This window comes from Mandrillus leucophaeus, unplaced genomic scaffold, assembly GCF_000951045.1.
Source record: "Mandrillus leucophaeus isolate KB7577 unplaced genomic scaffold, Mleu.le_1.0 Scaffold101, whole genome shotgun sequence".
Taxonomy (NCBI): Eukaryota; Metazoa; Chordata; class Mammalia; order Primates; family Cercopithecidae; genus Mandrillus; species Mandrillus leucophaeus.
In genome coordinates, this window is record NW_012098210.1 from 3104589 (window position 1) to 3129015 (window position 24427).

The 24427-nt window shown below is 53.7% G+C and overlaps 1 protein-coding gene across 2 annotated transcripts in view; it reads left to right on the forward strand.

The window, feature by feature from the left end:
* Positions 1 to 4010: 4010 nt before the first annotated feature.
* SMOX (spermine oxidase) overlaps positions 4011 to 24427 on the forward strand; it is a 36101-nt gene continuing 15684 nt past the window's right edge. Inside the window, exons 1-2 of one of the 2 annotated variants that reach the window (XM_011975176.1) lie at positions 4011 to 4164; positions 6330 to 6334. The gene's annotated coding sequence lies outside the window, so the exon portion shown is untranslated. Of the gene's footprint in view, positions 4165 to 6329; positions 6335 to 23346; positions 23532 to 24427 lie in introns of those variants that run through there. The other variant, XM_011975181.1, reaches the window with a different exon arrangement.

A 24427-nucleotide genomic window follows, 5' to 3' on the forward strand; every position in this document is an offset into this window, starting at 1 on the left:
CCTGCCCTCTGTGCTCTGACTCCACTGTTACGGCCCCAGGCTACCTGCCCCAAGCCAAGCCAAGCCACCTAACCCTCTCCCCAGGTCTGCACTTGCCCTCCTCTGATCTATTTTAGTAGAGCAGCAAGAATGATATAGAAACTGTTGATGGGACCATCTCATTTCTCTAAAATTCTTGATAGCTCCCTATCACACTTGATTAAAATTTCAAAGCTTTCCCTCAGCCTACAAGACCCTCCCCATTCTGGCCACAGCTGACCTCCCCAGCCTTATCTTGACCACTGTCTCCTCTGCATTCTCCCTGACAGACACATCTGAATCATTTCTGCCCTTTGGACACCCTAAGCTCTCTCCTGCCCCAGGGCCTTTGCTTGTGCTATCTTTCCTGCCACGAGTGTTTTTCCAGTGCCCTTGACTGGCCTGGCTTTTCTCCTTCTTATTTTTAAGGTCTTCACTTAATTATACCTTCCTCAAATGCCTTCCCAGTCTTGGGAAGTCCCCCATAATTCATCATAGCACCTGACTTATTTTCTATATTATATTTATCACAGTTCACAACCATTTGTTACAGTTGTTTGTATATTTGACTTATCTGGCTTCTTAAGGGCCGGAACCTTGACTGAAAGGACCAGTGCTGTATCTGGAGCCTCTAGCACAGTGCCTGGCATATAACTGATGCCCAGGAAATCTGAAGCCAGGTGGGCAGATTGGGGCTGGGTTGGGCAGACAGGTGGGTATTGCAGTGAGCACAGGAGCCCCCTTTAAACTTCAAGTGACCCTGAGGATTTTTATTTTTTTCCACAAAAGCAGTTGTGCAGATTGCTGCAAGAATCTAAGGGCGCCAATGGGATGTGAAAAAGGGAAGTGGAGAAGGTACGGGTGGCTCGAGAGCAGGCCTGTATGTCGAGGGCAGCCGGTGGGATGTGAGTCTGTGCGTGTCACTGTGGTTGGGGTAAATGATTTCCTTTGCTTTCTTTGGTAGAAATCCAGGCTGGGTCAGCAGAAGGATATGTGTGCATGTTGGGTGGGAGGGAGATTCTCTAGCTCACAAGATGTGGGCAGCCTGGGCAGCCAGGAATTGATTTCAGCCCACTCTCTTGGGGGACTGCTGGGTGCCTAGCCCTGGGGTGGTCTCTCTCTAGACTCTTGCCTTTCTACCCACAGCTTTCCTGTTTGCACAGAGGAGCCAGTTGAGTGTTAACTTGTGTGGCTGGTACTCTCAGAATGGAAGGCTGAGAGCTAGGGGACCACAGATCTGGGAGGGAGGGGAGCTGGGCCCTGGACAGGGGACAGGGGTGGACCAAGGTAACACCATGACGTGGGTGCTAGAACTAGGGGCAGTGGCCCAGATCTGGGATCGGGCTGGCATGCCTAGGAAAGGCCTTGAGTTGGGATAGGTGGGGATGAGGAGGGCATCCTGGGTGGGAGGAATCAAGCAGAGGTCAAGAGGCAGGGCAGGGCCCTGGCATATTCACTGGATGCCCTGCATTGTTCTAAGGACTTTGCAAATGTTAACTCCTTTAATCCTCTTAAAGGCTATATAAGGTAGGTCTTATTCCCATTTTACAGATGGGAAGACTGAGGCACAGTCATACAACTAAATAATGACAGAATGAAGATTGAATCCAAACATTTTACAGATGGGAAGACTGAGTCATAGTCATACAACTAAATAATGACAAAGTGAGGATTGAATCTAAGCAACTTGACTCCAGAATCCATGTTCAAAATCAGTACACTCTGCTACTTCTCTCATGCCTCTCAGTTATGTGTCAGCCGAGGGCTTCCTAAGAAGAGGCTTTTCCTGCCTCCCAGAGGTGCCTGGCCTTGGGGGCTGGGGAGGTGGGAAAGAAGTTACACCCTTTAAGGTAGAAGGGATCCTCACTTGGAGTGGGTAACCGAATTTTTCTGCTTCATGCCCCGCTTTTTCTTCCAGGAGGGGCTCCGGACCCAGACCAATGGGTTGGGCATCACGTACACTGTGATTTTGGGGTGTTGGGAAGGTCTACTGCTTCTGGTTCAGCTACTGCTTTCTGCCTGAGATGCCATCATTAGAATGTCACCCTTCTGGGTTTAGCATTGCCCTCGTCATCTGCCTGTAAAATGGGATTAGAGGGACTTTTTTTCTTTGCTCCCTGGAGGTCACATGCTTGAGTGCCTTCTCCTTGTAGACTCTGAAAGGAGGAAAGGCTTCCCCTGGGATGCCAGGCTGAGGAACTGGGCCAGGAAGGGGGGAGCAGGATGTGACAGCTCTGCCCTGGGAGGCTTTCCTGTTTGGCATGAGGATGGCTCTGGGCAGGTGACCTGGCCTCCCAAGGACCTGACTGGCTGGCTGAGGAACGGTTTGCTGACCACACAGGGATGGGGTTTGTTTTCTCCGAATTCTGAGCCCCAGAGTTGAGGGGATCTGCTCATCTACCTGGACAGATCCTGCCAGCCTCCTAGGAAGACAGGGAGGCAGGGTTCGTGGAAACTGAGGCACAGGGAAAACATTGCTGTCAGAAGCTCACCAGCCTTCATGGTTGTCAGGAAGGGCTCCCTTCTCTGGCAGGGGAGCATGGAGGAGGCCTGTCCACGATGCCCACGTCCTTGTCTGCTGAGTTGCAGTGAAGGCTGTGGCTGAGCCTGAGGTGGACAGGCTAGAGCTGAGGTGGACTTCCTGACAAGTAGACACTGGGCCTTGTTAGCTGTGGTTAGCACCTGGCATCTCCTGTGCCCCAGCCTGGTGTTCAGAGCCTTTGGGAACACAGGACATGGTTCCTGCTCTCCAGGAAATAAACGTGAGCCATGCCAGGTGTGATACAATGAGGTTCCTCCCAGAGGAGGTGGTGCTTTGGGAGGGTTCTGAAATCTTGGGCGGCTTTGGCGGACAGAGGAGGGGATGGCATTTCTAAGGTGGAGGAGAAGTGGGTTGAAGCCAGGCCTGGAGTGGTTTGAAGCCAGGTTGGGAAAGGCCTTGGCTGCCAAGCTGCTGAGTCTGGCCTTGATTCAGTAGGCCCTGGGGAGCCTTTGAAGGTTATAGGGCATGGGGGCAATTACCTGATTAGAGCAGTGGTCTATAAAAGTGCTTTTCAGACTCGAATGCACATAGATCACCTAGGCAGCTTGTTAAAATGCAGGTCTGTCCTGTCTGATTCAGCAGGTCTAGGGTGAGGCCTGTGACTCTGCATTTCTTTCATTTTTTTTTTTTTTTTTGAGACGGTGTCTTGCTCTGTTGTCCAAGCTGGAGTGCAATGACAGGATCTCGGCTCACTGCAACCTTCGCCTCCTGGGTTCAAACGATTCTCCTGCCTCAGCCTTCTGAGTAGCTGGGATTACAGGTGCCCACCACCATCTTTAGTAGAGACAGGGTTTCACCATGTCGGTCAGGCTGGGCTCGAACTCCTGGCTTCAAGTGATCCGCCTGCCTCAGTCTCCCAAAGTGCTGGGATTACAGGCGTGAGCCGCTGCGCCCTGCCTGAGACTGCATTTCTAATAAGCTCCTTGGCAGTGCAGTGCTGCTGCTCCATGGAGCGCGCTTTGTATAGCAAGGATTTAGACTGCAGTCTTGAGGGATGAGTGCGGTTCAGGTGGGTGGAACAGGTAAAGGGAACCACCTTGGCTCCTGCGGCTCCTGTGTTTCAGGATGTGTAGGGAGCTGCTGGTGTAGGGGGTGGGGGTGGTGTAGGTGGGCTGGGGGCAGGACAGAGGGCACTGTAGAAGATGTGAGATGCAGGGGCTCTGCTGGGAGCTGGAGCTGTGTGAGGGCCTCTGGGTGCTTGGGTCATAGGCCAGGAACATAGGTCTGATTTCCAGGGCCCCTAACTGTAAGGAGCTCCCAAGACTATGAGTGGGTACCTTGAGTGACTGTATCCCAGGGCAGGGTGACATGCAGACAGCACGGAGGGCACCTTATCTCTGCCCACAGCTGAGCCTGGCACTGAGAGCAACCAATCTGGAGTGAGCAGCCTTCCTCCAGCCAGGGCAGGGCGGAGAGATTGGGGAAACAGCTGATCCAGCCCTCTAGCTCCAGTTGTGACGTGTCCTCATAAAAGACCGTAGTCTCCCCAGCTGCCGGGCCATTACCCCAGTATGTGCAGTGCCCGTCACCCTGACCCAAGTCCTTGTTGCCTGATGGTTACGTGAGCTGCTGTTGGGGGATCTTATCCCACTCTGGCCACCTCTGTGGTATACATGGGAGTAGCGGGGGCCTGGATGCTTCTCTCTGCTCTGCCCTGGCTGGGCCACTACAGGCAAGTGTCTGCTCCTCTCTGAGGTGTCAGTCTCCTCATCTGTAAACTGAGGGGTTCAGGTCCCTCCTTGGGGGGTTATCACAGGGTTTGTTGGGTGGGGCATTGCATCTTCCCAGAGAGTCAGCTTAACACATTTTAGTTTAATCTTAAATATTAAAGTTAACATTAAAACTTACATGGGGTCGAATTAGCAATTTGCTTGCAAGAAACCAGGTTGCTTTGGGGCTCTCCCAAGGCCCCTTGCACCTCAGACTCTAAATGGCCTGCGGTGGATATCTAAGAACACTGGTCGGTTGAGTCCCCCCAGATGCTAGCAGGGGGGTAGCAGTCACCACACCTAAAGGAAGGTGCAGAGGGCAGACACAAAGGGCAAAGGTTCAGCTGCCCTGGGCAATGCCATGAGGGGCTGGTAGGGTAAGGGTTGACTGGCTCTCAGTCTGAGCTCCCCAGATATCCCACATACGCCTCCTCAAAGGAGGGCAAGGCCAAGCCAATCACACCCCACTTTGATCCCCGCCCCTGGGCCAGGCTGTCCTGCGGGATGGGAGGGGATAACATTTCTCAAAGACTGTTCTGGGCAGTCTCAAGGGTTCAGGGGACAAATAAGGATAGAAACTGGCAAATTCACTCCACTACCCTATGGGAGGTTCAGAATACGTTTAAGAGAATTAAAGGCCCTGACAAGTCCTGTAGAAAAGAAACTGTTGAGTGTTTCCCAGCCTGATCTGACCATGGAAATCTTTTTTTAAACGACTGCCAATAATGTCCCACCCACCAGGAAAACACCTGCTGGGAGGAGCTGATGTGGAAAGATGCTGCTCACTGGAAGGCCATGAACGTGGTAGCACAGGTGGACTTCCTGGTAGAGGTGGACTTGGTGGGATGGGCACATTTGGACAATCAGTAGAAGAAAAGAGCACTGCAGAGAGAGAGAGATGCCAGGCTCCCCTCTGAGGCCTCAGTTTCTTCATCTCTGTAAATCTTTGCCCTCCATGTCTGCCTCCCCACCTTCCTTTGGGTGTAGTGACTGCTACCTCCCTGCCAGTGCCTGTGGGGACCTCAACTGACCAGGGCCCTCAGATGTGCCTATCCCACCTCTACCAGGAAGCTCCCCGCCATCCTTCCTTTTCTCCCTGGTATTTCTGGGCTGAGAGCCAGCCCTGGGTTCTTTTGGCAATGGCTCTGCCTCACTGGGTAAGTGAGGAAGGATCTGGAAGGACCTGTCTGGTGCCTGGGATCCCCAGGTAGCTGGGCCTGGGTCTTCTGGATTCTTTTTCTTTTTTTTGAGATGGAGGCTCACTCTGTCGCCCAGGCTGGAGTGCAGTGGCGTAATCTTGGCTCACTGCAACCTCTACCTCCTGGGTGCAAGCAATTATCTTGCCTCAGCCTCCTGAGTAGCTGGGATTACAGGCACTCACCACCATGCCCGGTTAATTTTTGTGCTTTTAGTAGAGACGGGGTTTCACCGTGTTGGCCAGGCTGGTCTGAAACTCCTGACCTCAGGCAGTCTTCTCGCCTTGACCTCCCAAAGTGCTAGGATTACAGATGTGAGCCAGCCCGGCCGTCTTCTGGATTCTGAGAGGGCCTTTTCCTTATACCTCCTGGGCATCTCCTCGCTCTGCAAGTTCTCCCCAGCCTTTCACCTCAGAGCTTAACACAGCAGGGTTGTGAACTCTGAACAAGAAGCGAAGCCTCTCTGTGCCTCTGTTCCCTCATTTGTACCACGAGGCTAATATTTCCTCCCTCCTAGGGTGGCTGGGTTGTTGTGACACTCTAATACCAGTTGGCCGCTCTTACTACTGTGATTGACATGGCTGGAGGAGGGACCCTGGGAAGGGTCCTGTCATCGAGGACATGAGGGAAGAAGGCAAGAACCAGCAGAAAGCAGCACAAGGCTTAGGGTGGGGTCCTGGTTAGACCAGAGCAGCCTGCAGAGGAGAAGAGTGAGGGTGCAAGTAGCTAGCAGGACTGGCTTCCTGGAGGAATGGCCAGTGGGGTGGGGAGATCTGGACAGAATGAGAAGTCACAGGTTTGGGTCTGAGAGTCAGAGGATCCTGGTGGGTGTGTGTAGGAGACAGGCGGCCTGCGGGCAGGGAGGAGGCGTCAGGGACTGCCTTGGTTCACTGGGCTGTGGCAGCCCACAGAAGGTTTTGAGCAGGGCAGTGATGTGATCAGAGCAGTGCATTAGTGAGAAAGGAGGCAGGGTGTGAGTGATGGTGGGTTGTGGGCGGGGACGGTGCTGTGCCCCTTCATGGACTTGAAGCTTGGGGAGGGGCCAGGTTACAGACGTGACCCTCATTCTCAGACTCTCAGGGCAGTCAGTGAGGCTACCCTGCCTTGCCTCTACCACACCTCCTTTCCTCTTCAGTGTGAGGCTCTTTGTTCAGCAGCTCAGGTTGGGGAGATGGGGTGTGGTTGGTTTTTTTTTTTTTTAGAGTCTCACTCTGTTGCCCAGGCTGGAGTGCAGTGGCGCCTCCCCGGTTCACGCCATTCTCCTGCCTCAGCCTCCCAAGTAACTGGGACTACAGGCGCCCGCCACCATGCCCGGCTAATTTTTTGTATTTTTAGTAGAGATGGGGTTTCATCATATTAGCCAGGATGGTCTCGATCTGCTGACCTCGTGATCTGTCCGCCTCTGCCTCCCAAAGTGCTGGGATTACAGGCGTGAGCTACCCCGCCGGGGGTTATCACAGGGTTTGTTGGGTGGGGCATTGCATCTTCCCAGAGAGTCAGCTTAACACATTTTAGTTTAATCTTAAATATTAAAGTTAACATTAAAACTTACATGGGGTCGAATTAGCAATTTGCTTGCAAGAAACCAGGTTGCTTTGGGGCTCTCCCAAGGCCCCTTGCACCTCAGACTCTAAATGGCCTGCGGTGGATATCTAAGAACACTGGTCGGTTGAGTCCCCCCAGATGCTAGCAGGGGGGTAGCAGTCACCACACCTAAAGGAAGGTGCAGAGGGCAGACACAAAGGGCAAAGGTTCAGCTGCCCTGGGCAGTGCCATGAGGGGCTGGTAGGGTAGGGGTTGACTGGCTCTCAGTCTGAGCTCCCCAGATATCCCACATACGCCTCCTCAAAGGAGGGCAAGGCCAAGCCAATCACACCCCACTTTGATCCCTGCCCCTGGGCCAGGCTGTCCTGCGGGATGGGAGGGGATAACGTTTCTCAAAGACTGTTCTGGGCAGTCTCAAGGGTTCAGGGGACAAATAAGGGTAGAAACTGGCAAATTCACTCCACTACCCTATGGGAGGTTCAGAATACGTTTAAGAGAATTAAAGGCCCTGACAAGTCCTGTAGAAAAGAAACTGTTGAGTGTTTCCCAGCCTGATCTGACCATGGAAATCTTTTTTTAAACGACTGCCAATAATGTCCCACCCACCAGGAAAACACCTGCTGGGAGGAGCTGATGTGGAAAGATGCTGCTCACTGGAAGGCCATGAACGTGGTAGCACAGGTGGACTTCCTGGTAGAGGTGGACTTGGTGGGATGGGCACATTTGGACAATCAGTAGAAGAAAAGAGCACTGCAGAGAGAGAGAGATGCCAGGCTCCCCTCTGAGGCCTCAGTTTCTTCATCTCTGTAAATCTTTGCCCTCCATGTCTGCCTCCCCACCTTCCTTTGGGTGTAGTGACTGCTACCTCCCTGCCAGTGCCTGTGGGGACCTCAACTGACCAGGGCCCTCAGATGTGCCTATCCCACCTCTACCAGGAAGCTCCCCGCCATCCTTCCTTTTCTCCCTGGTATTTCTGGGCTGAGAGCCAGCCCTGGGTTCTTTTGGCAATGGCTCTGCCTCACTGGGTAAGTGAGGAAGGATCTGGAAGGACCTGTCTGGTGCCTGGGATCCCCAGGTAGCTGGGCCTGGGTCTTCTGGATTCTTTTTCTTTTTTTTGAGATGGAGGCTCACTCTGTCGCCCAGGCTGGAGTGCAGTGGCGTAATCTTGGCTCACTGCAACCTCTACCTCCTGGGTGCAAGCAATTATCTTGCCTCAGCCTCCTGAGTAGCTGGGATTACAGGCACTCACCACCATGCCCGGTTAATTTTTGTGCTTTTAGTAGAGACGGGGTTTCACCGTGTTGGCCAGGCTGGTCTGAAACTCCTGACCTCAGGCAGTCTTCTCGCCTTGACCTCCCAAAGTGCTAGGATTACAGATGTGAGCCAGCCCGGCCGTCTTCTGGATTCTGAGAGGGCCTTTTCCTTATACCTCCTGGGCATCTCCTCGCTCTGCAAGTTCTCCCCAGCCTTTCACCTCAGAGCTTAACACAGCAGGGTTGTGAACTCTGAACAAGAAGCGAAGCCTCTCTGTGCCTCTGTTCCCTCATTTGTACCACGAGGCTAATATTTCCTCCCTCCTAGGGTGGCTGGGTTGTTGTGACACTCTAATACCAGTTGGCCGCTCTTACTACTGTGATTGACATGGCTGGAGGAGGGACCCTGGGAAGGGTCCTGTCATCGAGGACATGAGGGAAGAAGGCAAGAACCAGCAGAAAGCAGCACAAGGCTTAGGGTGGGGTCCTGGTTAGACCAGAGCAGCCTGCAGAGGAGAAGAGTGAGGGTGCAAGTAGCTAGCAGGACTGGCTTCCTGGAGGAATGGCCAGTGGGGTAGGGAGATCTGGACAGAATGAGAAGTCACAGGTTTGGGTCTGAGAGTCAGAGGATCCTGCTGGGTGTGTGTAGGAGACAGGCGGCCTGCGGGCAGGGAGGAGGCGTCAGGGACTGCCTTGGTTCACTGGGCTGTGGCAGCCCACAGAAGGTTTTGAGCAGGGCAGTGATGTGATCAGAGCAGTGCATTAGTGAGAAAGGAGGCAGGGTGTGAGTGATGGTGGGTTGTGGGCGGGGACGGTGCTGTGCCCCTTCATGGACTTGAAGCTTGGGGAAGGGCCAGGTTACAGACGTGACCCTCATTCTCAGACTCTCAGGGCAGTCAGTGAGGCTACCCTGCCTTGCCTCTACCACACCTCCTTTCCTCTTCAGTGTGAGGCTCTTTGTTCAGCAGCTCAGGTTGGGGAGATGGGGTGTGGTTGGTTTTTTTTTTTTTTAGAGTCTCACTCTGTTGCCCAGGCTGGAGTGCAGTGGCGCCTCCCCGGTTCACGCCATTCTCCTGCCTCAGCCTCCCAAGTAACTGGGACTACAGGCGCCCGCCACCATGCCCGGCTAATTTTTTGTATTTTTAGTAGAGATGGGGTTTCATCATATTAGCCAGGATGGTCTCGATCTGCTGACCTCGTGATCTGTCCGCCTCTGCCTCCCAAAGTGCTGGGATTACAGGCGTGAGCTACCGCGCCCTGCCGGGATGTGGTATTTTAAATAGTACCCAGGAGGAGCTACGGTGGTGCTTGAGGCAACGTTGGCCCTCCGACCTGACCCGGAGGCCCTGGTGGCGCATGCCCAGTGGATTTTCCTACCCAACCCCAGCTCCACTCTCTTGTCCTCCTTTGCCCCTTTGCCTTTCTTCCTCAAGCACGTAGGAGCCCACTGCTTTCTAAATCCGGGGCTGGGAGGTTGGAGGATGAGGAAAAGCATCTGGGTTCTGGTGGAGCATGGTGGCCTAGCTGGGGGCCATTGCAGTACCCCTTAGTCCAGATTCCCTTCTTCACCTGCTTCTTGAGGGATGGCATTAAGGAAGGTGTGACTTAAAGCCAGAAGAACGAGCACTTGGGAATGAGTTGCAATTTATTAGAAAACAGAACAAAGAATCTAGCCACCCCTGCCAACTCTGTGCCAGGCCCTGGCAGACACACGGGTCCTGTCTTCCCCATACAGCCTCATGGGGCCTGAGTGAGGCATGATGGGTCTCACTCAGGTTCTGGGACATCTGGCTTGATGCCCTTTCCTCAACCCCACGGCTCTCTCAGAGCCTGTCCTCATACCTTCAGCTGCTCCCCACCCATAACCAGACCTCCGGGACAGCCCAACTCAGCCACCGCACCTCTGATTGTGGCGGGTGGTGGTGATACTCCTTGCAGGCTGAGTTGGCTGGATTTTAGGATGACTCAAGCAGGAGACACCCAGGACCACCAAGGGGCATATATTCTTAGGAAATATTTTTAAATGATGCCTTTAAATGTTAAACACACAGGGACCTTTTTCTCTCTCTTATTTTGGAAAATGATAATAAAAAAAAATCATACGCAATGCAAAACCTGGAGAGTTAATCTGAAAAGGTTCGGAGTTTAAAAAGTAACTCGGCTGGGCGCGGTGGCTCAAGCCTGTAATCCCAGCACTTTGGGAGGCCGAGACGGGCAGATCACGAGGTCAGGAGATCGAGACCATCCTGGCTAACACGGTGAAACCTTGTCTCTACTGAAAAAATACAAAAAACTAGCCGGGAATCTGAAGAATTTGGAGATTTTCAGGTGAAGATGAGCAGAGCAGGAAGCAAATATTTCACTTTGACCAATTTGATTTTTTTTTTTTTTTTTTTTTGCGGAGTCTTGCTCTGTAGCCAAGATTGTGCCACTGCACTCTAGCCTAGGTGACAGAGTGAGACTCCGTCTAAAAAAAAAAAAAAAAAAAAGTAACTCAAGGAAAGACAATGAACTTGACTTCTTCATTAGATTTTTTCTTTTTTCTTTTTTTTTTTTTTTTGCGACAAAGTTTTACTCTTGTTGCCCAGGCTGGAGTGCAATGGCATGATCTTGGCTCACTGCAACCTCCACCTCCTGGGTTCAAGCCATTCTCCTGCCTTAGCCTCCCGAGTAGCTAGGATTACAGGTACCCGCCACCATACCCGGCTAATTTTTGTATTTTTAGTAGAGACGGGGTTTCACCATGTTGGCCAGGCTGGTCTCAAACTCCTGACTTCAAGTGATCCGCCCACTTCGGCCTTCCAAAGTGCTGAGATTACAGGCATGAGCCACTGCACCCAGCTGCTTCTTCATTAGATTTTAAAAAGAGCAAGGCCTGAGGCTTAATATATTACTAAGTAAAGTTCAGAGGCAGGCTCATGGCAGGCTGTGGAACCTCTCTGAATCTCAGTTGCCTCCTCTGTAGTATGGGGGTATTGATGTGAGGATTGAGATATTCCACACAAAACGCTTGGCACTGCACTCTGTATCTCAGACGTATTCAGCTAAAAATAGAGTGATAACAATGATGACAGGATTTTAAGAACAGACCTTTCTTGATGCTTCAAAAGCTAGTGAGCTATTCTGTCTTTGAACTCCACAAAAGGGCCTAAAGAATATGTTTATGTCCAAACTCAGCGTCTTAACTCCGTAGGGGTTTTATGGATTAAATCATGGGTGCATGGCCCATGTGTGCATTTTGAAATGAACCTCAGTGGCTTTTGAGACCTGGTTCCAGCTCTCACTTGGGTGGGGGACTGGGCTTCATGGTTGAATTCTATGGAAAGTGCTTTATTGGTTAGTCCTGTGGACTTGTTAGGAGAGCACAGTTAATGTGCCCTGAAGTCACCAGGAGGGGAAAGTCTTGGGCCAGTGATCGAGGACTGTCTTGAGGCAGTTATGAGTTACTTGCTTTTTGAATTTTCTTTTGTGCTGGCCAAAGCAATTAGAACTTGTCCCTGGCCCTGTTTATGGAGGAGGAGATCGAGGGTGAAGGACTGGGGCCTGGCTAGTTTAGTGCCTGGCAAGCCTAATCCAGCTGCATGGGGCAGGGAGACCAGGATGACCTGCAGGGACCCCACTAAGTGCCCAGGCCAGAAAGCAGGTAGCTGTGGCAGCCCCAGGCTTTGGCAGTGAAGCTGGAGTGAGCCGTCAGGCCTTGAGATGACTCCTGCCAGCCCCAAGTGCCTGGCACAATGTGTGCATATCAGTATGTGGGGAGGAGTAAGATGGGAGAATTGCCAAGCCAGGGCAGTCCTCAGGCCTGCAGCACCCCTGGGGAGGCTGAGTGGGGGGGCCTGAGGTCAGAGCAAGGGTTGAGCAGTGTTGCCCCACCCTGCCCCTCGCTCCGTCCAGGTGGCCTCTGTCATGCCTCTGAACCTCTTGGGGCCCGTTTCCTCATCTGTAAAATGGGCAGCAGGGAGTTTATGACTATTAAAAGATGCAGTGAATGGAAAGTGCCCAGCAAAGGGCCTGGCACAGGAGGGGCAAAATAGAGGTTTGCTGTGAGGTTCATCTGGTGACTAGATTTTTCTTTGGATATTTTCCTTTTTTCGTTTTGGGATTATGTATGCCACCTTTGCTCTATGATAAATTATGTTGCGTGGACACCGTAAGAGAGGTATTTGTGCTGGAAAAGGGTTTACAGTGGAGGAAGACCCTTCCCCACCTTCTGGGAGGAAGGCTGCCCGGATCCAGCACAGCTCAGACAGCTCTGACACTGGGGCTGTCGTGTCTCTTTGTGGGCAGAAAGCACAGGTCCCAGGCTGGGCGGAGTGGGACCTTGTGGCTCAGGAGACAGGATGGGCTTGCCGGAGACCCCACCCCCTCCCCAGGGCTGGAGCTGAAGCACAGTTGGGCTTTGTGCAGAGTCACGAGGGGCCGCTGAGGGGGAACTGCGCCCGGGCTGAGCTCACAGGCCTCAGTTCTTGTGAGTGGTTTTGAAAGAGTCAGCGGAAAGTGCTGACTGGGCTGTTCTCCTTCACCCCAGAATTGTGATGCTGCGGCTCCTGGCAGGGATAGGGGAGAAGCCCCACCGGGAAGCCACCCCCTCAGCTGCCAGCTCACACCTCCCAGGCGTCAAGTGTCCAGGCTGCAGAATGGGCGGATCTCTGTGCCGGGTGGTGCTGGGGACACTGACTCACGTTGGGGCCGTGCCTGCAGGTGATGCCTGATGCAGGGGGCTGTGTTTCGGGGTGTGCTTGGCCCTGCAATAGCAGGCGGCTTGGAGAAACTCTCCCAACCCTGCTGATAGCCAGGAGGAGAGAACTGGGCTTAGTAATCAGACCCCTGGGCTGACCTCCCCACTGCAGTCCTGCACTGAGGTATTTGGCTTCTGTCATTTTTCTGACCCCACCAGCTTGTTGTGAAGGGCAAAGATGATGACCAGTTGACACAGTTAGAACTGGTCTGGGTTTGTCCCAGTGGTGTCATGCCTGCTCACCCAGGTCATGCTGATGTGGCCCTTGCCCTCACCCCACATCCTGCCATTCAGCAAGTCCCCAGGAGGTTGACACAGCACTGCACCTCTGCTGCAGCGTTGCCTTGGCAGGAGGCTTTCCCTGACGCCCCTGTGCAAACAGTTTCCGGTCTCTCCACCCTGCTTTTCCCTGACCTGACAGATCCTTAAGGGGGGCATCTGGGTGTTGCAGTATCCCCAGTGCCTCAGACAGTGCCTGGCACAGGTAGCCCTCCAGAAAGCTTTTTGAATGAATGAAAAATCTGTCCCCTGCTACTCCCCTCCCTGCCTTAGGCCTCACTCACGAACTGTGTCTGTGCTTTTCTCCAGTCTCCTTAGCACTGGCCCCACCCTAGGCTGGAAACGTGCCCCCCACCTGCCCAGTGCCCATCCAGACTCCCATTCGCGGCGGCCACCGGGTTGCAGGGCCTGTGTGTCTCCAGCGCCTGTGCCTGCCCCGCCCCCTTCCTGGTGCCTTGGGTGGCAGGTCGTGTGCCTCCTGGCAGGTGTGCATCCTGCCCTTCCCCAGGGCGCCTCGGGGAGCCAACCTGCATGGCTGACTTGCCCAGGAAGCGCAGGGCGGCACGGGTGGGGCTGGGGCAGGCCCTGAGCGGAGGCGGGAGGTGTGTTCTCCCCACCTGACGCTGGAAGGCTTCCCCACTCCCCACTTCCGACTCCCAACTCCCAGGGCTGGGTGAGGCGGCTGCCAAAGTTATGGAGGAAGCTCAGGAGAGTGCATAGCGTGGGACCAGGGGATTCCAAGCCGGTCCAGGTGAGTTCTGGGAGAGAGCGAAAAGGGACAGCTTTGGAATCACATGTTGAGAGATGATCCTGTTAGCAGCGCCTCTGAGCCTCTGCATGTGCAGTTTCCCTGCGTGGAGCTCACTTCTCTCTCCTGGGAATTTCCGCCTCCTCTTCCACCCTCCATTAGGTCTTCCTTCCCATCGTCTCTTGAATTCATCATGATCCTTATTTCTGTACCTTTGAGTTCACTGGCTATGAGCCTCAGGGCAGGGCCCTGTCTCTTTAATCCACTGCTGCGGAATCTCCAGGGGCTGATGCAGGGCCAGGCAAGGGTGCATCTTGCGGGAGACAAAACATACAAATATAGGTCTCTCTAAGGGCTTCTGATGAGGAGCCTGGGACCCAGCAGAGAGCAGAACAGATGTGATGGTCATTCCCATTTTGTGGATGAGGAAACAGTCTTTCCAAGATCACTCAGAGCTAGACCCCATCCCTGCTTCCTGGCTCTCGTCCTCTAGGGGAGCAGTCCCAGCACAGAGGTTGGACCTGAAGAGGGTGTTGAGATGCAGAGAGAAAGACGGGGAAGATGCGACTATGTGTGGCGGTGTGTGAACAAGGTTGGGCAAGGACATCTGTGTGGCCTGAGGTGCTTTGTATGCCTGGAGAGCAGGGGGCTTTGGGAGCTGGGCAGCAGCGGGGTGGAGGGAGACCCAAGCCTAAGCCCAGGGTGGAGAGCTTGGGCACTGCCTGGCCTTGTGGCTCTCTCTGCCTCCTCCTCTCCTGCACTGTCAGACCCCAGTGACTCTGGGCTGGCCAGGAGGCTGCGATTGGAACCTGAGCCTTGGCTGTACATTAGCATCATGTAGGTCCTTAAAGAAAAAAAAAAAATCCATGGTTGGGCCCCACCCCAGAGAGTCTAATTTAGATGACCTGGTATAGGTAGGGGTTATTTGTAAAAATCTCCAGGTGAGTCTAATGTACTGGCTGGAAGACATTCCTGTCTCTTGGGCCTTGTAAGCTGTAGGACCTGGAGCAGGCTACCTGCCCACTTCATCCTAGCTCTGCATTTCAGAACAGCGGGGTCTGAGGCCCTGAGTGGGATTGGTTGGGTGAGTGTTTACCTGATCCACTTTGGGGAGTCTCTGTGGGGAGAGAGATGCTGACTCTTAGTTATCTATTGTTGGCTAACCAGTGACCCCAAAACCGGTAGCTTAAAATGGCAGCAGACATTTATTACGCTCACAGTTTGTGTAGGTCGGGAATTTGGTAGCAGTTTAGTTGGGTGGTTCTGGCTCAGGCTCTCTCATGAGGTTGCAGTCACAGTGTCAGCCAGCGCTGCAGACATCTGAAGGGGCAGGAGGATTTGCTTCTGAGACGGTGCACTCACATGCGTGGCAGGACGGTTTGGCTGTTTATGGGAGGGCTCAGTTCTGTGCCCTGTGGGCTGCCCCAGGGTTGCCTGAGTGTCCTTCCCACATGGTGACTGGCTTCTCCCAGAGTAAGCTGCCCCAGGGAGCAAGGTGGAAGCCACAGTGTCTTTTATGTCTAGTTTCAGAAGTAACATTCCATCATTTCTGCCATATCCTATTGGCTGCAATGGTCAGCTTGGGAGAGAACTACACCAAGGCATGAATCCCAGGAGGCGGGGATCACTGAGGGGCATCTTAGAGGCTGGTGGCCACACAGATTGTCCTGTTGTTGCACCTGCAGCCTCACAGCCCTAGCCTAGGAGCTCCAAGCACCCCTACCAAGTAGGATAGCGGGGCGACCCTTCTATCCTGTTCTTCCCATTGTTAGTCCATAACTGTATCTCTGTGGGGTAGGGTGGCTCTCTCTGAGGCCTGGTGGCTCTGCTCTGGAATCATTCTGCAGGGGGATCTGTGATCTTTCTACTGGCTGGGCTTCCTTCATCCCCACCCCTGCCTCTTACCCGGCCCAATCTTCCCTGCAGTGACTACCACTAGTGTGCAGACTGGGGCCTGTAGGAAAACATAAGGACTGTTGCTGCTACACACCTGGCTCTGGGATAAGCCCTCTGCATGCATTGTCACACACCCCTGTGGGGCAGGCACACTTTATCCCCATTTTACTGATGAGGAAACTGAGGCTCAGATCACTCATCTAATAAGTGGTGGGGATTCAAATGACTGGTATTTAAAAGCCAGTATCACACCCCAGGACCTGTGTGAAAACTGTGGTACTATAAGGTGTTCCCAAAGGATAGGCCTGTTTATTAAGTTGGGTCATCAAATGAAACATAAGGAAATACGCTTTCATGATTTGTGTGTGTGTGTAAGAGAAGTGTCTCTTCCTGGGGCTCCCCAAGGGTTGTGGTGACTTGGGTACCTCAAAACAAGGCTGATACCTTGGTCTTGAGGCTAGTATTCCCTCTCTGGGTTTCAGCTGTGTTAGGAGACTTTTTTTCTAAGGAAGCGAGCAGCTGTGAGCACCATCACCTATTGACCCTCTCCTGCCAGTGGCCTCGTCTGCTGTTATCAAGGGCAGTCTTGCACCAGCGTATTCGCTAGGGCAGTGACCGGTTCTGTGGTCTTTTTTTTTATTTAGAGACAAGGTCGCCCATAGTGGAGTAGAGTGGCATGGTCATAGCTCATTGCAGCCTTACACACCTGGGCTCAGGTGATCCTCCCACCTCAGCCTTTGGAGTAGCTGGGACTCCAGTTGTGCATCACCATGCCCTAGCTAAGTTTTTTTTTTTTTTTTTTTTTGACATGGAGTCTCGCTCTGTCGCCCAGGCTGGAGTGCAGTGGGGTGATCTTGGCTCACTGCAACCTCCGCCTCCCAGGTTCAAGCGATTCTCCTGCCTCAGCCTCCTAAGTAGCTGGGATTAACAGGTGCACGTCACCCCTTCTGGCTAATTTTTGTATTTTTAGTAGAGACGGTGTTTCACCCTGTTGGCCAGGCTGGTCTCGAACTCCTGACCTCGTGATTCACCTGCCTCGGCCTCCCAAAGTGCTGGGATTACAGGCGTGAACCACTGTCCCCAGCCCTAGCTAACTTTTAAATTTTTATTTTTGTAGAGACAGGGTCTTGCTGTGTTGCCCAGGCTGGTCTCAACTTCCTGACCTCAAGCAATCCTCCTGCCTCAGCTTCCTAAAGCACTGGAATTACAGGCATGAGCCGCCATGCTGGGCCTGGTCTTTCTTACACCTGTGTGGTTGATGACTTCCTGCAGGGGAATTCAGAGTTGGGGTGTTAGGTCTTGCTCACAGGGAGGGAATCCAGACCATGGGGTCTTATCTTGAGAGCCACTAAAGGAAGCTGCAGTAGACTTTGCTGGGGATACAGAAGGCTGGTGAATAGGTTCGGGAGTCAGGGCTGGCCTCTCTCAGGGTAGGGGTGATTTTCCCTATTAGACAAATGGGGAAAATGAGGTTCAAGTGCTAACAGACTCTCCCAAGGCCACACTGGTTAGTGGCAGAGGCTGCTGCCTGGGCAATTCATCTTCTCTAGTAGCATCCTGGAGTGGCATATCCTCCCAGCAGATCTCTGGTTGCTGAGAGGGCATGGAGCTTGCCTATCTCTGGAAGATCTGGAATCTGATGGGAAGAATGTGGGTTCTGTCTGCTGAGTGATGACTATCTATCTGGCAAGCCAGGGACATCTGCAGATAGACATACACAAAGATGGGAAGCAGGGTGTGGGGTGTGAGGAGACTGAAAGTGGAAACTGAGCTGGTGGGGCTGGCCCAGAGCTTGAAAGGTTCAGAGGTGTTCAGAGCAATTGTGCCCAGGGCCTGACCTAATCTATTGTCAGAGTGTGATCAAGTGGCTAATTTTTGCTGAAGGTGGGACCTATAGGGTGGGGATTGGGATAAAGCTGCAGGGATGTGGCCTGGGGAAGGAATTGCAGTACCAGCCTCTGTTCTGGCCCATCTGTACCTGTTTCTCTCTCTGACTGACCCTGTCATCAGGGCCCTCAGTGAGCTTTCTGCCCATCAGAAAGACCCTGCCCTTTGTCTGGCTTCTGTTTTTTGAGACAAAGTCTTGCTCTGTCTCCCAAGCTGGAGTGCAGTGGTGTGATCATGGTTCACTGTAGCCTTGACTTTCTAGACTGAAGCAATCCTCCTGCCTTGGCCTCCCAAAGTGCTGGGATTGCAGGTGTGAGCCAATGTATCCACCCCCCACCAGCCTCTCTGGCTTCTTTCTGAGCTTTCTTCCCCTCCTCCACCCCCAATTAGGTTTCTAGTTGAGTAGTCTCCTGGGTCTGCCCCTACAGGGAGCTATAAAATCACCTTATGCCTCCCAGGCAAAAGGGTCCTGAAACAATGAACCTCGGTGGTGTGCAGGACACCAAGGGACACAGAGACGCCCCAAAGTGCTCACCTCTCCCGGGGGGCCCTCCTGCTTTTGCCTCCCAGTGCCTGTGGGGGCCGTGTCTTTGGCTCTGTCCCTCCATGCACTGAGCCAATGGCTGCCTCTCCTTGCAACACATGCCTGCCAAGGGCCCCTGGCTCCTTCTTCTCATCTGAAATTGGCTAACAAAGCCTTTTTAAAGTTGTGCTTTTAGGGACTTTATGATTTTAGGGAAGAAATGTGGGTAGCAATGACAATGTGCTTGGAGAGAAGTCTGGGTGCCAGGCAGGATGATGGAGCCCTTCCGTGTTTTTGGCCTGTGAGGGCCAGGGGACATTGCTGGGGATGGGGGCTCTGCTGAAGGAGGCTCCCACAGCTTTTCCCTTTCGTGAGCTTGGAATTGGCTAATGGCCACCACCTCTGATGCCCCCTTCCCCTCAACAGTGGGGAGGATGGTCAGACTGAGTCAGGATTGAGAGGCTCAGACCGAGTCAGCATTGGGTTGGGGTTAGCCAGATACAGATGTGGGGTGCCTGCATGATGTCAGTGTCAAGGTCCAGCCTGATATTAGGGTTGGGGCCAAGGTGAAGGCTGGGTTCTGAGCTCAGATGAAGATCGGGGCTCTTCTATAAGTGAGACAGAGCTCTGGGCTCTAGGAAAGGTGACTTTTGTACTGGTCTCTTTGGGGATCTTCCTCCCTCTCCCGCCCGCTCTGAGATGACCCTCACAGTGGCCACACCTTTTACCTGTGCTAATTTAATCGTCCTACAAAGTAGCTGTACCTATCCCCATTTTACAGATGGGAAAGCTTGAAGACCAAAGGAAGCCTTCAGATATCAGATAGGGCTGAGACAAGTGTGCAGTGGTGGGGTACAGAGGGTGCATCCTTGGAGTGAGTTCAGAGGTGTTGGCCAAATGGGGCCTGGAGAAGGGAAGACACTGGCCCAGGGGTCACCTGGCAAGGTAGAGATTGAGCTGGGGCCTGAACCCAGGTCTCCAGGCTCCTGGGCCAGTGTTCTCTCCCTCCCCTTGTGTTTCCTGGACTCATGGGCTGCCCCTGCTCTGTTCCCCACACCTGCCACCCCCTTCTCCCTCCGTGGCGGCCCAGCCTGGCCCAGCAGTCCTTTTACTTCCTGACTGGCCTGAGTGAGGAGGCTGGGGAGGGTCTGGCTGGGAGGAGTTGGGGCCCAGCCCCTCCCCACTTGAGGGGTGGGAGGAGCCTCACCGCAGACACAGAGCCCCTTTGTCTGGGCCGTTGTGCAAAGCAGCTGGTCTGGGATTTCTGGGCGTTTTTACATTTGAAGAATAATTGCATTGTCTGGGGGGCCTCAAGAATCCAAATCCCTCCCCAGACTTCCAGGCAGTCCAAAGATGTGCCCCTGGAGCAGCTCCCCAGCTTCCCTCCCACTCCCTCTCCTCCTGTTAGAAACCTGAGAAAGCAGGGTGGGGGCGGGAGGCATGGGGAAACTGAGGTGGGGCTACCCTCAGGGACTAGAAGTCTCCACTGGGAAGAGAGGTTGAAAGTCCCCAAGGTTGGTCAGGAAGGGGGCAAGTGAGCTGTCCCCTGCTGCCGAGGGCACCACAGTCCTGGACAGGTCTCATGAGCAGATGTGGGGTTGGAGGAGGGAGGAGGCTGCTGGTGGAAGGGCTGGGTATATTTTGGGGCACTTCAGCTGGTGGAGTCCTGGGTTCCAAGGGGAGCCAGGCAAAGTGAGCCAGGTGGGCCAACTTCCTGGGAGCCTCACTCTTCTTCTCTGGGAAACGGATTAGGAAATTCATCCTGGGGTGACCTTGAGAAAAAGGCAGGGCTCAGGCACACTTGGGAATAGCCTGTGTTCAGAGGGGGCCAGAGATGGGTAGGAGTTTTGTTTTTTTTTTTTCCTCTCTCTCTCTCTTTTTTTTTTTTTGAGATGGAGTCTCACTCTGTCACCCAGGCTGGAGTGCAGTGGTGTGATCTTGACTCACTGCAAACTCCACCTCCCGGGTTCAAGTGATTCTCCTGCCTCAGCCTCCCGAGTAGCTGGGATTACAGGCACGCACCACCACACCCGGCTAATTTTTGTATTTTTAGTAGAGACAGGGTTTCACCATGTTGGCCAGGCTGGTCTCAAACTCCTGACTTCAAGTGATCCACTTGCCTCGGCCTCCCAAAGTACTGGGATTATAGGCGTGAGCCACCATGCCTGGTTCTCTCTCTCTCTTTTCAAAAGTAAAGCTTTATTTTAGTTTATTTTAGAGACAGGGTCTTGCTCTGTTGCCCAGACTAGAGTGCCATGGCGCTATCATAGCTCATTGCAACCTCAAACTTCCAGGCTCAAGCCATCCTTCGTCCTTGGTCTCCTGTGTAGCTGGGACTACAGACGCATTTCGCCACAACTAACTAATTTTTGAATTTTTTTTTTGTTTATGTTTCCGATAGTCTGAATATGTTTGCGATTTTTAATTTTTAGTAGAAACTAGGTCTCACTATGTTGTCCAGGCTGGTCTCTTAACTCCTGGGCTCAAGTAATCCTCCCACTTTGGCCTCCCAAAGTGCCGGGATTACAGGCATGAGCCACCTGTAATGGCTCTGACCACACCTGGCCAGATTTTTATGTCTTGTGAGGGGTGTCTTGGAAGGGTGTGGGGTACGGGAGGCTGGCCTCTCCTGGCACTGTTTTGTTTCAGTCGCCACTCTTGGAGAGAGGCGTGATGTACTGATTTTTGGGTGACGCTGAGGTGGGCTTCAATGTTAAAGAAAGGGCACCGCACACCCAGCTGGGTGATTGAGTCCACTGTGGTTCACTCACAGGGCTTGGCTGTGCTTACCTTGGGCAGGGGCTCACCAGTCTAGCCTGGGACCTCAGCCCTGCTTTGTGGCTGTGGGGTTCCAACCTCATTCTTGAGATAATAGACAACAGAATTTCCTGGGGTGAGATGCCTGTGCTTTGGGGTAGGCTGGGGGGCAGGTGACAGTGCAGAACCAGTATGAGGGACTCACATTTCAAGGGTGTCTGTTGCTTCAGGAAACAGTAATGGAGCAGGCCTTGCTGGTGGTTCGAGCAGCACCCAGCCCTGAAATCACACAAGGTGTGCATATGTTAAGAGAACCCAGAACCAGCTTCTCTGATGTGTATGAGGGAGGCTGTTTCCTGCAGGCCTTCAGGTGGGCTGGGCTGGGGAGGCTCCCGGCTTTTGGTGAAGTTGGGGGTCTGTGTGTATGTTTCGGAGGGGGAGTTGTGAGTGAGAACTGAAGCTAGAAAGGCCAGCTGGGTCGAGAGGGCAAGGCTGACATGCAGAGATCTTCCCCAGGCCTGCTACATAGTAGGTACTCAGTGAACTGCTAAATTATATTCCCTGGTCAACGAGATGCCCAGCTGTGCTTATCCTTGGAGGGTGGGGCTGGGAGATTGAGACCTGCATAGGTGAGGCTCAGATAGAGGAGGGGGGTGGGAGGTGCTCCTGGGGCAGCTACGGTGGAGGTGACAATGATTCAGGCTGTGGGGTTGCCATGGCTTGAACCGACGAATGAGGAGGGTCTCCCACTAAGGGTGACTCCAGATTTGAGCCTAGGGACTGCTTGGTGGTCCTGTGATTTGACCTCAGTGAGGAAAGTGCAAGGAGTTGGGTGGTGCCCCCAGTTTAGTTATGGCCACTTCCAAGGGGGGCTTGGTAGGGTCAAACGTTGGAGACCAGGACTAACACGTGTCTCTAGTATTTGGCCGTTAGGAGGTACTTGCTGGAGTGTAAATTTCTTTACTTTTTTTTTTTTTTTCTGAGACAGGGTCTCACTCTGTTGCCCAGGCTGGAGCACAATGATGCGATCTCAGCTCACTGCAACTAGAGTGTATATTTCTGAGAGTGTCAAAATGAAATTGGGGAGGATGTTCCAGGGATGGGATGAAGAAGTGGCAGTTCACACAAAGTTTGGTGGCTCATGCCCACTCTGGTCACCTGACCTCTGAGTCTTTATTCATCCGTCTTTGGCAACCCTGCCACAGGACGGGGCTTTTCTTCCCTCTTTTCCTCTCTCCATATCCTGCTACTTTCCTGTGTCCAATGTGGCTTCTTGGGACACTTCAGTCAGGGTGGTGGCGGCTCTGGACAGCTGGGGGAGGCGGAGTCCTGCAGGCTGGAGAACTGGCTGCACGGCATCTTGGATGAAATTGCCAGGGGACCAGGGGGTGCACTCGTGCCCTGGCTGGCCTGATTTCTTGATGCTCCCAGGCATTGCCTGCTTGGGGACATGAAGAATTAACTCAAGGCGTGGGTGCAGGCACTGGGCAAGAGGCTTACACCCCCCCCTTTGCCATGGAAGCAGGAGCAAGAAGGCAAGTGTCTGTTGCCCGCCCTCCTCCTCTTCCCTGCCTGGCTGAGCCAGCACTTTTTTCTTCTCTCCTTTATCTGCACAAAAAGTACAGGGTGTTCTGTTTCTCCTGTGCATACAGATCAAGGAGTGGATGTTATTTCTTTCTTTCTTTCCCCAAGGCGAGAGAAGGACAGGGCAGGCACCGGGGACCATTTAAGCGATTGTCCTTCCTCAATAAGGCAGTTTCTCATACATTAAAACAAAACAAAACAAACCCCAGAAGGGAAAGGAAACGATGACACAAACCAACAGAAAACAAGTTGCCCCTTACTGCCCCCACTCCCCACCAGGCGTTTAGCACACAGTAGGCGTCCTGGCTATGTTCTCTCTCTCCCTTTCGGTTGGACCCCAGGGTATGCTGGCTCCATGGGATGATTAAGTGATGTTAAGGGCGCTGCTGTCCAGGGTGTGCTGGCTCCATGGGATGATATTAGGGCCACAGGACAGACTCATTTCTCTGCCCTCTGTGGGCTGTGTAGGGGGCTCCTCTGGCTTCCTGGAGGCACTGGGGGTTGACAGGCTTATCTAGGACAGGGCCTGAGGAGGGACAGGACTGTGGGATTAGCTCTGAGGGTCAGGATACAGGGGACTCACATGGCCCCTGCTTACTTGCGTGGCATTCCATGTGCGATGTCTGTTTGAGTTCAAAGTCTCTGAGACCAGGTGCAGGGAGCTGGGGGTTCTTTCTGTGCTGATCTTGGAGGCTGCCTGCATTCACATTGTCCATTCCACAGCTTGTTCCAAAGACAGTCTGCTCACGGTGTAGCTTCCGCACTTGACAAATTATTTTTATGCACGAGGCCCTTGAAAATGTTGACAGTCTTGTGACATCCATGGAGGGTCTTATTTGACGGCCACAACAGAGCGGTGAGGACAAGCGGCCCATGCAAGGCTCTGGGAGCTGGGAAGGCAGGTAGCTGGCTAGAACGGCCCTGCTGGCACCGAGCGCTGTTCGCCTATCCTGGCTTCCCAAGGCTGGAGCTTATCTGGTCCCCTGGTTTTCAGAGGTGGTGCTCCAGGGAGCCTGGGGTGAGGGGGACCCGCAGTTTAATACCTGCTACACCCTGACCTCCATAGCAGCTTTTTAAGGGGTTCCACCAGTAAGGCGTGAGAGCCACTGCAGCCATGCCTTTCCGTAGTGGATAGGAGACTGTGTGGGGGGTTGCCTGGGGCAGTGCCGCCGGGCGGGTTGCGGCGCCACGTCAGTCCAGGGTGCGCAGGGTGGCGGCGTCCCCCTCGCAGCTGGCGCGGCCCCTCCGGAGCACGCCGCGTGTTTACCGACCTGACGCAGCGTCCCGGCCCGGCTGGCAGACATCCGGCAGCATCACCGCTGACCCTCCCCGCCCGCCCTATGCAGGCGGCCACATCCTTACCTCTAAATTTAGTCTGCAGGAAGGAGAACCTGGGGTAGGGTGGGGGAGGACTGGAGCCAGCCCTGATGCCTGTCCTCCTGGGAGGGAGGCAGGACCTAGCATCTCTGGGGTGAGGGAGGAGAGGGAGGGGAGTCAAGAGGACGGAGGCGGCAAGGAGGAAAGCGCCGGAGCGGCCCTGCTCTCGGCGTGGCCTCATCCCCAGCGAAAGCGCGACACCCGCTGTCTGGGAAGGGGAGCGGGAGCCCTTGCCTCCGAACTGGAGGCTGCCCGGATGGGGCTCCGGGTCTCGGGCGCCACCTACCGGCCTTTTTGGGAACCGATTCTGCACGGAGTTGGCGGGCCTGGGTCTCAGGGGAGCTTGGAGGACTTTTAGGGGCTGGAGGGTGGGCG